Here is a 13,900-nt window from a genome sequence, read left to right on the forward strand (position 1 = left end):
AGGCAGGCGGATTTCTGAGTTCGAGGCCAGCCTGGTCTACAGAGTGAGTCCAGGACGGCCAGGGCTACACAGAGAAACCCTGTTTCCAAAAAAAAACCAAAAAAAAAAAAAAAACCTGTTTAAAAACCAAAAATCTATTATTGAATAGAAGATATTATAAAAATCTGAAAGATTAAGCATCTGACTAACCTGTTATTAATAGTCAAATAGTTCAGTTAAGTATCTCCCTCTAACAATTTGCTTAATTTTATCTACCTGAATAGACAATACACAACGGACTATGAAAATATTTTTAAATGTCCAAATGCATGTTTTGTTTACAGATTATTGCTTTGTATTTATAAATAATTTTGATTCTGATTCTTTTTTATTTAACTTTTATTGCATTATGATGAGGAAAAATACATAATTTCAATTTATCTGAATTTGTTAACATTTAAAAACATTGGCTGTCCTGGAACTCACTCTGTAGACCAGGCTGGCCTCGAATTCAGAAATCTGTCTGCCTCTGCCTCCTAAGTGCTGGGATTAAAGGCATGCGCCACCACCACCCAGCTTAAAAACATGTGTTCCAGTGCACAGGCATGTGCATGAACAATAGGATGGGGAGCACACTGCTACAAGGCGCTCAATTTCCCATATTTAAAGACTTCTATTCTTTTAAGATGACAATATGCAAAATTTTAAGTGAGTCAGTGTAGGTGAACACTCCACAGTGGTAGAGATGCAGCAATGCTTAATGTCACAGTACTCACTTCTGTGGTTACATTTCAACAGAGAACCATAGGAAGCCACAGGTCCCTAATACTCACAATCACCTTAGCACAACCTAGCTGCACTTCTTGGGACAATAAGACAACAGGCACTGCAAGCAGCTCACAGTCACTGTAGGAGAGCCATGTGCAGATATAAACTAGCTGCCTTTCACCTCTTTTATCAATTCTTAGAAAAAATATGGATGAGAAATGGACTTCGTTACCATAATGAGCTGTTGAAAGGATGGCCTCAGTTGTTCTCTGCAGACTATCTACTGAGGCAATATAAAACATATAACTTGAAGTTGTACAGATAGGGGATTGTAGGTGAGTAAAAGTACCAACTAGAGCCAATGTTTAAAATAACTCTCAGATGCTCTGTTTCAGCTATGTATATTTGTCGGGGATGATAAATACCAGGGGTTCAGAAGTAATGATTTAAAAATCCAAAACCACAATTGTTAAAATTGCTTCTGAGTGCTGTGTGTGTGTGTGTGTGTGTGTGTGTGTATGTGTGTAGCCCTGTTAGTCTTTATATGATTTGTAAATTAAACCCAAAAAAGGAGGGAGAAAAACAAAAACAGCAACAGCAAGGGCACACTGAGGGAAGCAAAGTAACAATATATCAAGATAAAAACTAACTCTACAAAGTTTTGAGCCAGCAAGATGGCTCAGTCTGTAAAGGCACTTGCTATAAAAACCTGTTGATTCTGAATTCAGTCCCCAAAACAGAGAGAACTCATTCCTGCAAGTTGTCTTTTGACTTCCAAACTTATGTCTCAGTATGCACACTGGTACACATTATACATAAACATGCACAATAACAATAAATCTAGAAAGTTTTCATACATAATTTTCACAGAAAACAAAAGTTGAAAATGAAGAGGAGTTAAGGTGTCAGATCTCATCTGAGCCATGTTCTGGGCTAATGAAACGACCACTTCTAGGAACGTTGCCTGCATACATGCAACTTTACTAACTATTGATAGGTGCCTAATCCGCAGTCTTTCTTGAACCAAAATCAACAAAACTGATTAAATACAGGGACAGAAAATAACAACTTTCTTCCATGCTAGATAACTAGAGGTTTAACAGGCAACACAAGAGAGCCTAGATGTGAGCTCAGCTTCGGTCCTAAATCAAGGAAAGAGTGCACGGTAGCGAGGACCTCAGCTGTGCAACCTGTCCTCACAGTTCTGGGGAGCTTGGCACTGCTTCAGGAACGGTCTAATCCTCACAAGAACTGTGAGCTTGCTTCAGTTACTCCTTGTTCTTCATTGCCTAACCTGCCAAAAGTTAAGTCATTTGCCAAGAGCCTACTAAATGACCCAAGGGAGATTCAAACCCAAGTCACTAGGCCTCTAGGTCTGTGGTTTTAATCATTATGCTATGCCTCAAATAAAAATAACAACAAAATTAATCACCCTGAAAAAAAATCAATGTTAAGTTCAATTGAAGGTTTGCAAGCAGTGAAAGGCTAAGGTTTGCTGATCATTTGCTAAGCAGTTCTTTTTTCTTTTCATGACACATTCTCTTTGCTTAGATTTAATGATTTTTTGTTTGTTTGTTTTAAAAAAAAATCACTCAACTGAAAACTAAAGAGAGTAATAAAAATCTTCCACCAGCTGGTTAGGGCTTTAAGCAACCACTGTCCTAACAGCATGTGATAGTTCTGTTACAAATGTCAAAAATCTTTGCTCCAATTAGCATCTCAATTAAATTATGCCAGGCTATGAATGCGTCTATTATATGCTATCAGAACCATCCTAAAGGGAAATAGAGGGAGGGTTTTAAAGGAGTGAAACAAACCTATGTCCTTTACAGAAAACAGGCAAATGGACATCCACCCAGAGCACTAACTTCAGGATAGCTGAGGAATATTTAAGTAGAATTAGAGTGTAGTTCTAACATTTTAAACCCATTTTTCTCTATAAAAAAAAAAAAACATTCAAGTGTGCATTTATTGCAAATGGTAACTGCAAGAAAAATCAAACTGTCCACCTTGGAGAATACAAGAGATGCAGTTTTCACCTGAACAGCCTGGACAGAAAAAATAGTGCATAAAGTACAGCAATTCTCTTAATCAGAGTTCAACAAGAAACTTATTTGGACTTGATCATAATCGCGTCTCTTGTCTTCTGATCTTTGATTCTCTGGCCTTTTCAACTTATAGAGTCAGCCAAAATACTGACTACAATGTAAACAAAGACCAGGAACATAATATACCTGGACATAAACTCACATTTCTTCTTCTAGTCGAACACATTAGAGATTTTAAAAAGTACAAACACCATCTTGACTACCACAAAACACTCAAACTTTTAGAGCACAACCAGACACTCTCTAATAACTTCCAGACACTAATTGGAATCAATGGCACCCCCCCCCAATCATTTGAGATTATGTATGCCATAATAATTAAGCTACATATCTTGTTACATGTCTTGTTTTCTTTTTTTTTTTTAAGCATTTACTTTCTGCATATCCTAGTGATTTTTTTTTTTTTTAATGTTTTTGCCGGCATACAACACAACTGACTATAGGAAACAACTCTCAGGTGAAGCAGAGAGAGGGCCTGAGTGAGATAGTCTCACAAAAACCCCTTAAACTGCTTACTGCCTTTGGAGCGACCTGTCCCTCACTGGGCCACCTGGCCCCTTCCTCTAAGCTCAAAAACACACTTGACACCAGTCATTATGTACACAGCAAGTGAAACCAGCAATTGGATACATACCACATTAAGACACTAGGTACAGTATATGCCTCCTACTAACACAGGTACTGTGTAAACACTACTTATGACACTAGTAACTGTGTATACAACTCTACAGGAAACGAGGTACTGTGTGTGTACTCAGTATGAGACACCAGTCACACTGGTCGTGCAAGGGATATTAACACCAGATACTCTGTAACACTTTATGACACTGGACACTCTATACAAGGAGACTGCATACTCAACCGTATGCAATGCTAGATACTATGTATACATCTTATCACTCCGGGGATACAGTGCACACACAGTTCAGTTGTACCGTGGCAGAGGCCGGGGTTTATACCGATCAGAGGACGCAGGGTACTGTGTGCATGCATCCTGTCCGTGACACTGAAAGCTACACACAAATCACATAGGACAGTCAGTACCACGGACACACGGCAAACACGGAGCACCACGAACACATCACCAACGACTTAGTCCCACGGACACACTGCAAAAGCCCCCTCCTCGGCTCGGCCCTGGAAAAAGGCAGGAGGGGAGACAGTGCAAGCGAAAGTTCGGGCCACAGCCCCCATAGGCAGCTTCCCCAGCTCTGCGTGGGCACAAGGCGGCTGATCCCCCAGGACGGCCAGAAGGACCTGTTGAGGCAGCTGAGGCCTCGCTACCCGCTCGACCGCAGCCCCGGGCAGAGCGACGGACACCGGTCTCGGGTCTCAGGAGCGTTCGCTTTCACTGCTCCCCCTCCGCCCGCTACACGTTCCGCGCAAAGGCCCCAGGGCCTGGCCAAGCGGGAGGCGCGAGGACCCGGCGGGAGGAGCTCACAAGACTCCGCGGCTTCCCGGCGCCAGCAGGCCGCGCGCGGTTCTCCGCGGCCTTCACGCGGGCCTGCTCCCCACTTCTGCCCGAGGTAAAAGGTGCTGGACAGCGGAAACGCGCCCACCCATCAGGCCTCACCAGTCCGGGGCAGTCCCTGAGGCCACTGTCAGACGCCGCCCTCCCGCCCGCCCGCCCAACCCGGAGCCCGCGGCCCCGGCAGCCGCCGCAGCCCCGGCAGCCGCCACAGCACAGGCCGCGCCACCGCCGCGGAGGCCTCCGCCCTCCCCGCCGCCCGGCCGCCCCGCCGCCGCCGAGCTTTCCCCACCATTATGCTCCGCTCCGCCGCCGCCGCTGCCGCCGCGCCCGGCCCTCCCTCCGGAGCCGCCTCCTTCCCGCCGCCCGGCGCCTCTCGGGCCTCAGCCGGCGACGGGCGCGGGGGGCGGGGGGGACGCAGGCCGCCGCCTCCTCCTCCCCGCCATCTCCTCCCTCCTCCCCGGCTCCCCCCGCTGGCTCAGCGCGGAGGGCTCGGGGCTCGAGGGGCGCCATGTTGGCGGCGGCTTCCACCACAGAAAATGCCTCGGCGCGCGCCGAGGCGAAGCCGGGAGAGGCGGCCGGGGCGTCGCGCGCCGGCTGGAGGCCTGGCCCGCCGCGCGCGCTCGCTCGCTCGCTGGTTCGCTCGTTCGCTCGCTCGCTCACTCACCGCGTCTCCTCAGCCCGACGGCGGCGCGGGGCCTGCAGGGCTGCAGAGGACGCCTGGGGGGCAAAGTTGGCATCCCCACCGAGAGGCGGTTCACACGGTGCGGGCGCGGCAGCCGGCCCAGCTCGCGGCCTCCTCGGAGTTCATTGTGTGCGCTTGAGGGTTTGCCCGCGCGGGGCCGGGCCGGGCCGGGCCGGGCGAGCGCGGGGCCTGGGCCGAGCCGCGAACGGGGGGCTCTAGCGGCGGGCGCAGGACTTGCGCGGCCCGCGCTGCCTCCCCGCCCCGAGGCCGGGGGAGCCCGCCGCACCCGCTCCTACCTTCCCTCGACCTGTCTCCGGCGCCTCTCTGAGAAATCGGTTTCAGCATATTCTAAGGGGTCCACACACGAACTCCATATCAACACACACGTGCAAGCTACGTACGTGCAGGCGCGCTGGAGGCGAGCACCGAGGCACGAGGGTAGCATTGTTAGGATGCGGCCAAGCCCGGTGGGCTGCCTTGCTGCAGCTTGCGGTGTGGACCCGCTCCGCACTCAGCTCGACTCCTAATGGCTCCGTGTTGGACAAGCACTCGCCCGTGTACTGACCCGAGTGGGTAAGATAGTTAGTATCCCTCGCTTTCCAATCCTGTGCTCAAAAAAAGACTCGCAAAGGCACCCGAGATCCTCCGTCCTGAAAATGCACACACGGGACGTTTAGAAAGAATGGACCACCCATTATCACTCTGGTTAGAACATTACAAATTGCTGTGAGGAACGGGTTATATTTTCTAGTGAGCAATTCTAGATCTAATCAGAGGAGAGCCCTTAAGCTATATGGCTTAAAAAGTCGGGGGGTTGGGGGGAGTCGTAGAGATAAAAGCACATAGAGATGTCATACGTTGTCCTAACAACCTTTGCCTGCTAGGAGTTTAAAAGGGAAAGCCCATTAGCCAAGATTGCCTGTCCCTATTCTCATTGGATTGATGTACCTGAAAATCATTGGCGACGACCCTGGAAATCTAGGGTTCTTATACAAATTATCCATCTGTTTACAGTGCTGATCTCTAAGTTAGAACTTACTTAGAGTAGCATTGAGTTGGCTTTTGAAATACACCAATAAAACGTGGTCTTTCAAACTGTTAGCAGCCCTGCCACCCACACCAGCATCTCAGAGAGACTGTTTGCTCTTTTGGTGTTTGTTTCTGGCTTTTTTTTTTTTTTCCACTTCAAAGATCATGAAGTATTTATAATTCGTTTAAATTATAAAATATGGCATGACTGGACAGAAAGATTGCTCTTCAAATAAAGGCACTCACCACCAAGCCTGAAGGGCTGAGTTCAATCCCCAGGACCCACCTGTGTGGTGGAATGAAAGAACCAGTTTATTTCAAAATTTGCCCTTAACCCTAGATGGATGGACTAAAGAATGCCAGGGGGAAATCATGCTGTATCTGATTGGACTGTTGGACTGGGAATCACTTCTTTAAGTAAACCACCTTTTTTTTTTTTAAGGTCTTATTTCAGCTGTAGATGAATGCCTACTTCTATATTTCTATGTATTTTGCAGAAGCTACTCAACTATGAAAATTTCTGGGTGTGTGTGAGAGAGAGGTGGGAGGGAAGGAAGGAGGACAGAGAGAGAGAATCATATATTTTAGGAAAGCAAGTGGCTCCTCCCAGTTATAAAGAATAGAAATAGCTTCTATTTTCACATATAACTCTCTTAGATTTCCTATTTCTTTTATTTATTTATTTATTTAGATTTCCTATTTCTTTCTTTATAGTTTCCCAGCCCAACAATGTTATTAACTGCATTTGTCTGTCGGCTGGGTGAGTATATGAGGGTGGGTCAGAAGGCCAGTGGCTGGAGGTTGGGAGAAGGTCCGGAAGACCAAAGTAATGTAGTTGTTTCCATGCAACCTGTGACATACCCTGGATTTATGTACTGGGTTGTGAAAGAAGGCAAAAGGTTGAGGCTCTAAGAGGAGAAGTTGGAGACAGGAGGAATGATGGAGTTGAGGGATGGTTTGCATCAATCCACATGTGTTTCACAGACTCTCACACAGCCCTCCATTCTTCCTTGGCCACAACCGATACACTCTATGCTACAAAATTTCAATTGAGCAGACTGCTTCTTTCCCATTCTGCTTTGAGAAAAATTATGGAAACACAGAAGGGAGAGACTAGTCAAGCAATTAAGAGTATAAATTTTGTCTGTTCAGGAAATGAATTATATATTTATTTTATACTGTTTTCTTTTTACAAAGTCCAAATAACGTAAGTCAGAAAAACTGAAATATTTTCCAAAGCTAGCAGAAATATATAGGTGAATATTTGTGAGAATTTGAGTAGAGAAAGAAAAAAAATCCAAAGTTCTCCAGGAATGGGTTGGGGAAGAGTGTGTTAAAGTCACACACAGATACTAATAAAGTTGACTGTAGAGGTGCATAAATTGTGTCAAAACCAAGTCTGGTCTCACTCACAAATCTGTTTATGAGAAGTTCCTTCTGGTGCACTTTCCTCTGGGTTTTGTTTTGTTTTCGTTTTCGTTTTCTTCATAAAGTTCAGTGAGTATTTCTTCGAGAAGAGCCACAGTCACTGCCACAGACAGTTGAAGCCTCTTGTGAGTTCTGAGAGCTCTTGCTGATTGCTGCTTGTAGTAACAGCTCAGGCACCCCTGCCACTGGAGTGCAGTGTTTTCTGTTTGGCTTTCACTGTTATTCTTGGCTTTCTACCTCTGTTTTGCATTAAAGGGTGGATGACATAAACCCTGAGTCATTTCGATAGCTCTCCTCCAAGAGCATAAACTCAAGGGCACAGCATAGCACCATCTATCTATGTGAGCTCCAGGAACTTAGAAGAGAAAGCACCCCGTGGAGAGGTAGTGAACAGAAAGCATCTGGCCTGGTGGTAGGGTTACCAATGTAAAATGTCACTTCCTACAAAGCAACTTTCCTAGAGCTCAGTCTAATGAGACCCTCCCCATTTCCTTCTCCAAACCACAAGCTGATTTGTCGTGCTACATTGCCACACATCCAGGTACAGCATCAGTTAAATGAAAAATACTGCAGGGGGACTTGGCGGTCTCATTGGAAAGCAAAGCCCTGTTAAGATAATGCCAGAGGATCTGTCATTTCAGTTTTACAGTTTTTCTTTTTTTCATGTAGGTGTATCTGTGTATATAGAGCATATGTGTGTGTATGTATGTGTGAGTGTGTGTGTGTGTGTGTGTGTGTGTGTGTGTGTGAAGGTATACCAGCTCATGCTGAGGAGAGATTGACCTCTTACTCAGTTGCTTCTCCACCATGTCTTTTGAGACAAGGTTTCTCAATGAACCTGGAGGCACTTTCCAATAGATTGGCTGATCATTAGCCCCTGAGTTCCATGTCTCTGCCTCTCCTCCACTCCCAGCATTGGCCTTAGAGACATGTACTGCTACATTCCCGTCACCTGGGAGCTGGGGATCTGAATTCAGGTCCTTAGTGCTTGCACAGAGAGCACTTTATTCCCCAAGCCATCTTCCCTGCCTGTAGTTGTTCTTAATGTGTACTAATTAAAATGTCAAGGTAAAGAGATTGTGACTATTATGTATAAAATAGTAGCGAGGGATAGTAAATGAACTAAGGATTGTTAAATATGTAACACCAAGCAAGCTCTGCTCTGTCCCCTCCTTCACTCCAAGAGACAGGACACTTGAAGACACAGGATGCTCCCTGAATGTCACAGGTATATTTCCAACTCCTGTTCTTATATTCCTGTCTAACAGCCAGATTTCTGATCCCCTAACTCCAGGCCAATTGCTATGGGAGAGGACTTCAACCATTCTCGCCCTCATGTACACCTTTAGGGATGCCTGTCAAAACTCTGTTCTCAGCAGGCTTCACCTTGAACTAGTTACATAACTTTTGGCAAGTAACAACTTCTCCCCGAATCAGCTCCCTCTTAATTGAAGGAGGGTTACTAATTGTATGTTATGCTCCCATTAGCACAGACTTTTATGAACTCCAGAGTTCCACAAGCACTGGTTCTCCAACTGTTAGCTCTCTGCTCTGATTTTTGGTGGTGGTGGTGGTGGTGATGCTATGTAGGTGAATGTGAGTGTGGGTATTTGCTCACATGCATGCATAAATGCACATGTAGAACTCAGCACTCAATCCTCGGCATCCCTCTATGGCACAGTTCACCTTATTTTCAAGACAGTCTCTTACTGGCCTGGAACTCAACAAATAGGCTATCTCGGCTGACCAGCAAGCACAGGGATATACATGTCTCCAGCTCCCCAGATCTCTGAGTGCAAGCATGAGATACCACGGGCATTCCCTTTTAAACATAACAATATGTTAGTTCTGGGGATCAAACTCATGTCCTCTTTGTTTATATGGCAAGCACTTTACCAACTGAGCAATCTCCCCAGCTATCTGCTCTGTTCTGCTAGACTCTTCTCTGCTCCTTTGTAAAACACTATTCTCTAGGATAGCTTGTTCTGTGCACCAATTTCTCCTCCTCCCTGGCAGCCTTTTGCCTTTCTCCCTCTTTTTCTGTTGGATGAGTTGAGAACTCTCATGCCGCGTGGTGATTCTCAGCCTCTACACTGTCGATGTATTGTTGGTGACTCTGTATTGTCAGGCCTGTCACCTGGTGTGGAAATCATTTGTTGGGCTTGGTCTGGTGCAGTGTATACAAATGCTAAATTCTGAACCCCAAGATCTGGTTGCCCCCAGACCAGTGAATTCTCATGTACACCGGCCTTTATCATGTAAACCTTGCTTCTCAATTGTTATTGATTAAGTAAAGTGGCTACTGGTAGAGACCACAGTGAACACAGGAGGAAAAAGAAGAAGAGAGGAGAAGGAGGAAGAAGGAGAAAGAACAATGGGTCTCCATTAGATGTGATGGACCAGGACCACATGGCTGAATGAAATGCTCCCTGAGAATGGACTGATGGAACAGAAATGACCCGGGTGAGACTCAAACAGCAAGGACTTGGAGAGTGCAGCTGGGGAATTAACAATCGAGCATATAGAAAAGTAGATTAGATAGGTAATTTACCCAGAAATTGTGCTAAATCTGATTTTAAAAATCCATAGGACTTGCATTTCCCTGATGACCAAGGATGTTGAATATTTCTTTAGGTGCTTCTAGGACATTCCAGATTCCTCAGTTGAGAATTCTATGTTTAGCTCTGATGCCATTTTTAAATTGGGTTATTTGGTTTTCTGGAGTCTAACTTCTTGAGTTCTTTGTATATTTTGGGTACTAGCCCTCTATCAGATATAGGGTTAATGAAGATCTTTTCCCAATCTGTAAGCTTCTTTTTGTCCTATTGACAGTATCCTTTGCCTTACAGAAACCTTTTAGTTTTATGAGGTCCCACTTGTCAATTGTTGATCTTAGAGCCTGAGCCACTAGAGTTCTGTTCAGGAACTTTTCCCCTGTGCCAGTGTGTTCAAGGCTATTTTCCACTTTCTCTTGTATTAGATTGTTTTATGTGGAGGTCATTGATCCACTTGAACTTGAATTTTGTACAAGGAGATAAAAATGGATCAATTTGCATTCTTCTACATGCAAACCATCAGTTAGACCAGTACCATTTGTTGAAGATGCTTTCTTTTTTCCATTGTATATTTTTGGCTTCTTTGTCAAAGATCAAGTATCCATACATGTGGGTTCATTTCTGGGTCTTCAGTTATATTCCATTGATTGACCTGTCTGTCTCTGTACCAATATGATGCTTTTGCTTTATCTATTTATCACTATTGCCTTGTACTACAGCTTGAGGTCAAGGATGGTGATTCCTTTAGAAGTTTTTTATTGTTGAGAATTGTTTTTGCTATCCTTTTTTTTTTGTTATTCATATGAAGTTGAGAATTGCTCTTTCTATCTCTGTGAAGAATCGAGTTGGAATTTCGATAGGGATTGCATTGAATCCACCATATCACAAGGACACATGCTCCACCATCTTCATAGCAGCCTTGTTTGTAATAGCCAGAAACTGGAAACAACCCAGATGTCCCTCAATGGAAGAATGGAAACAGAAAATGTGGTTCATTTATACACTGGAATACTATTAAAAACAATGACATCATGAATTTTGCAAGCAAATGGATAGAACTAGAAAATATCATCCTGAGTGAGCTAACCCAGACCCAAAAAGATATACATGCAAATACAGGAACAAAAAAATGGAGCAAATACTGAAGGAAAGGCCATCCAGAGACCACCCCATCTTGAGATCTATCCCATGTGCAGACACCAACCCCCTAACACTATTGTTGATCTTAAGAAGTGCTTGCAGACAGGAGCCTGATACAGCTGTCTCCTGAGAGGCTTTGCCAGATCCTGACCAATACAAATGTGGATGCTTGCAGTCAACCATCAGACTGAGCACAGAGAGGAGATAGGGGAAGGACTAAAGGAGCTGAAGGGGATTGCAACTCCACAGGAAGAACAAGACCCTTCAGAGCTCCCAGGGACCACCAAACAAAGAGTATACATGAGCCAGTCCGTGACTCCCACTACGTATGTACCAGAGGACAGCCCTTTCTGGCCTCAGTGGAGGTTTGATGCCCCAGAGAAAGGGAATGTTAGAGGTGTGAGAAGGGAGTGGGTGGATGGGTGGGGAAGCATCCTCTTAGAGCCAAAGTGGAGGGGGGATGACATGGGTTAGTGGAGGGGAGACCGGGAAGGGGAACAACATTTGAAATAAAAATATCTATAGGATTCTGCCTCAATTATTGGGGGGCTCACTGGGTCATATTAATAACTAATAGAATTGTTAAATAACATTAAAACAACCATTTATACCCCTTCTTGGTTTCCAACTCCTTTTTGTTCACTTCCTGTCAAGCAGCCAGAACTAGAATAGATTTTACTTGAACATCACTGCCACATCCCAGGAAATTCTTGTGTTCTTCACATGAACATTTACAGCAGAGGAAGACAGATGTCAGAGGCAGATAGACAGAATGCCTTTACCCTGGGTGTCCAAGATGTTGAATCACCAAAGTCAGAGCCTTCTTGAGAAGGAGAGCCCTGTTGGGCTGGGGAGATTGATTACCCAGGTGGTAAATCAGGCAAGACGACTTGGGATTAGATTCCTAGAATCCACATAATGGTAGTTGTGTCTTTGTAATCACAGTACTGTGGAGAAAAAAAGACCTCCCGGAGATCACTAGCCAGCTAGTCCACCCAATCACTAAGCACTGGGTTCAGTGAGAGCCCCTGTATGAGAAAAAAAACAAATCAAATGGAGAATGATAGAGGATTGTCTGACTTTTGGCCTCCACATGCACATACACAAATCCACCACACACACACACACACACACACACACACACACACACACAAAGAATGAAGCCTGAAAATTTGCTAGTCAATCCTTGTTTTCAGTGCTCCATTCTGAGAAAATAGCTTGCTGCCTATACCTTTTGGATGACTCTTGGTTATGTATTAAATTAGGGAGGAGTCCTGGGCTTGCACCTTCTTGAACAATCTTTCCAGAAGGAAAGACTGGGTTTTATACCTGGTGACCTAGCTAGGTCACAAGGGATGACTACCTAGAAGACAAGACAGCCCTGCCTCACTGGACACATCTTCCTGAAACGTCTTGTTTGGGCCACCTCCCTTCAGCTCATAAGCCCACATTCCTATGGCGTTAGTCTCTATTTAAGACACACCTATCTTTCCCCTGTGCTTTCTCCATGCAGCCTGTTCGATGTGCTTCTCTAGACTTCCTGTGACCCCTCCAGGATACATTTCAACACCTTTTCAAGCTTGAGGAGGAAAAAAGTTAGCAGTCTGACAGTCTCATTATGAAGGACTGTATGTAGTGAGTGGACATTAAAATAAAAAGACACCAAAACTGGGGAGATAGATAACAAAGTCTCTTGGGGCTCATACAATCATGGTAGAAAGGAAGGGAGAGACACCTGTATTTAGCCAATATTGCTATCTGACCACATGGAGCCCTTGCGAATATAACATTTTTCAGAAATTAGTTACATAGCAAGTCAGGGCTATCACTGATAGCAAATGAAAACGTGCGCCTTTAAAATCCCTACAGAGGGCTGGGAGATGATTTAGTGTTAAGAGCACTTGTTGCTTGTGATGGTTTTTGTATATGTTCTGCCCAGAGAGTGACACTATTAGAAAGTGTGGCCCTGTTGGAGTAGGTGTGTCACTGTAGGTGTGGGATCTATAAAACCCTCATTCTAGCTGCTGGAAGTCAGTATTCTGCTAGCAGCCTTCAGATGAAGATGTAGAACTCTCAGCTCCTCCTTCACCATGCCTGCCTGGATGCTGCCATGCTCCCACTTTAATGATAATGCACTGAACCTCTGAACTTGTAAGCTAGCCCCAACTAAATGTTGTCCTTATCAGAGTTGCTTTGGTGATGGTGTCTGTCCACAACAATAAAACCCTAACTAATGCACTGCTCTTCCAGATGACCTGGGGTTCAATACCCAGTGCCCACATGGTGACTTACAGCTATCTGTAACTCCAGTTCCAGCAGATCTGACACCCTCTTCTGGTGTCCTCTGGCACACATGGTGTGAAGACATTCAGGCAGACAAAACACCCATACACATAAACAAACAAACAAACAATCCAAAATACATGGCATTATGGACATAGCTCACTAGCAAAGTGCCTAATGTGTACAAAGCTATGGGTTCAAATCCTGATATCACCAACAAAACTACGCACTATTGTGGTTATTGTTACAGTAGTAAAATTTCATTTTTAATTCTCTTCCTCAAGCCTACTAATAATTGGTACTTAATTTTTATTTAGTGTTTAGTGTTTTACTGCATGTATGTCTATGTACCACTTGCATGCCTGATACTCTCAAAGGACAGAAGAGGGAGTTAGATCCCCCTGGAACTGAAGTTACAGCTGGGCATGAACTACTATGGGTGCTGAAAACCAAACCT

At 44.9% G+C, this 13,900-nt stretch overlaps 1 protein-coding gene across 16 annotated transcripts in view; it reads right to left on the bottom strand.

Annotated features, from left to right (window-relative positions):
* Nucleotides 1–5,515, bottom strand: part of Zmynd11 (zinc finger MYND-type containing 11) — an 81,464-nt gene extending 75,949 nt beyond the window's left edge. For 5 of the 16 annotated variants that reach the window (XM_031359391.1, XM_031359386.1, XM_031359383.1 and 2 more), the window contains exon 1: nucleotides 4,616–4,689. The gene's annotated coding sequence lies outside the window, so the exon portion shown is untranslated. Of the gene's footprint in view, nucleotides 1–4,615; nucleotides 4,691–4,990; nucleotides 5,101–5,304 lie in introns of those variants that run through there. The other 11 variants (XM_031359390.1, XM_031359388.1, XM_031359387.1 and 8 more) reach the window with 8 other exon arrangements.
* Nucleotides 5,516–13,900: the final 8,385 nt, after the last annotated feature.

Source organism: Mastomys coucha, unplaced genomic scaffold, assembly GCF_008632895.1.
Source record: "Mastomys coucha isolate ucsf_1 unplaced genomic scaffold, UCSF_Mcou_1 pScaffold7, whole genome shotgun sequence".
In the NCBI taxonomy this organism is placed as follows: Eukaryota; Metazoa; Chordata; class Mammalia; order Rodentia; family Muridae; genus Mastomys; species Mastomys coucha.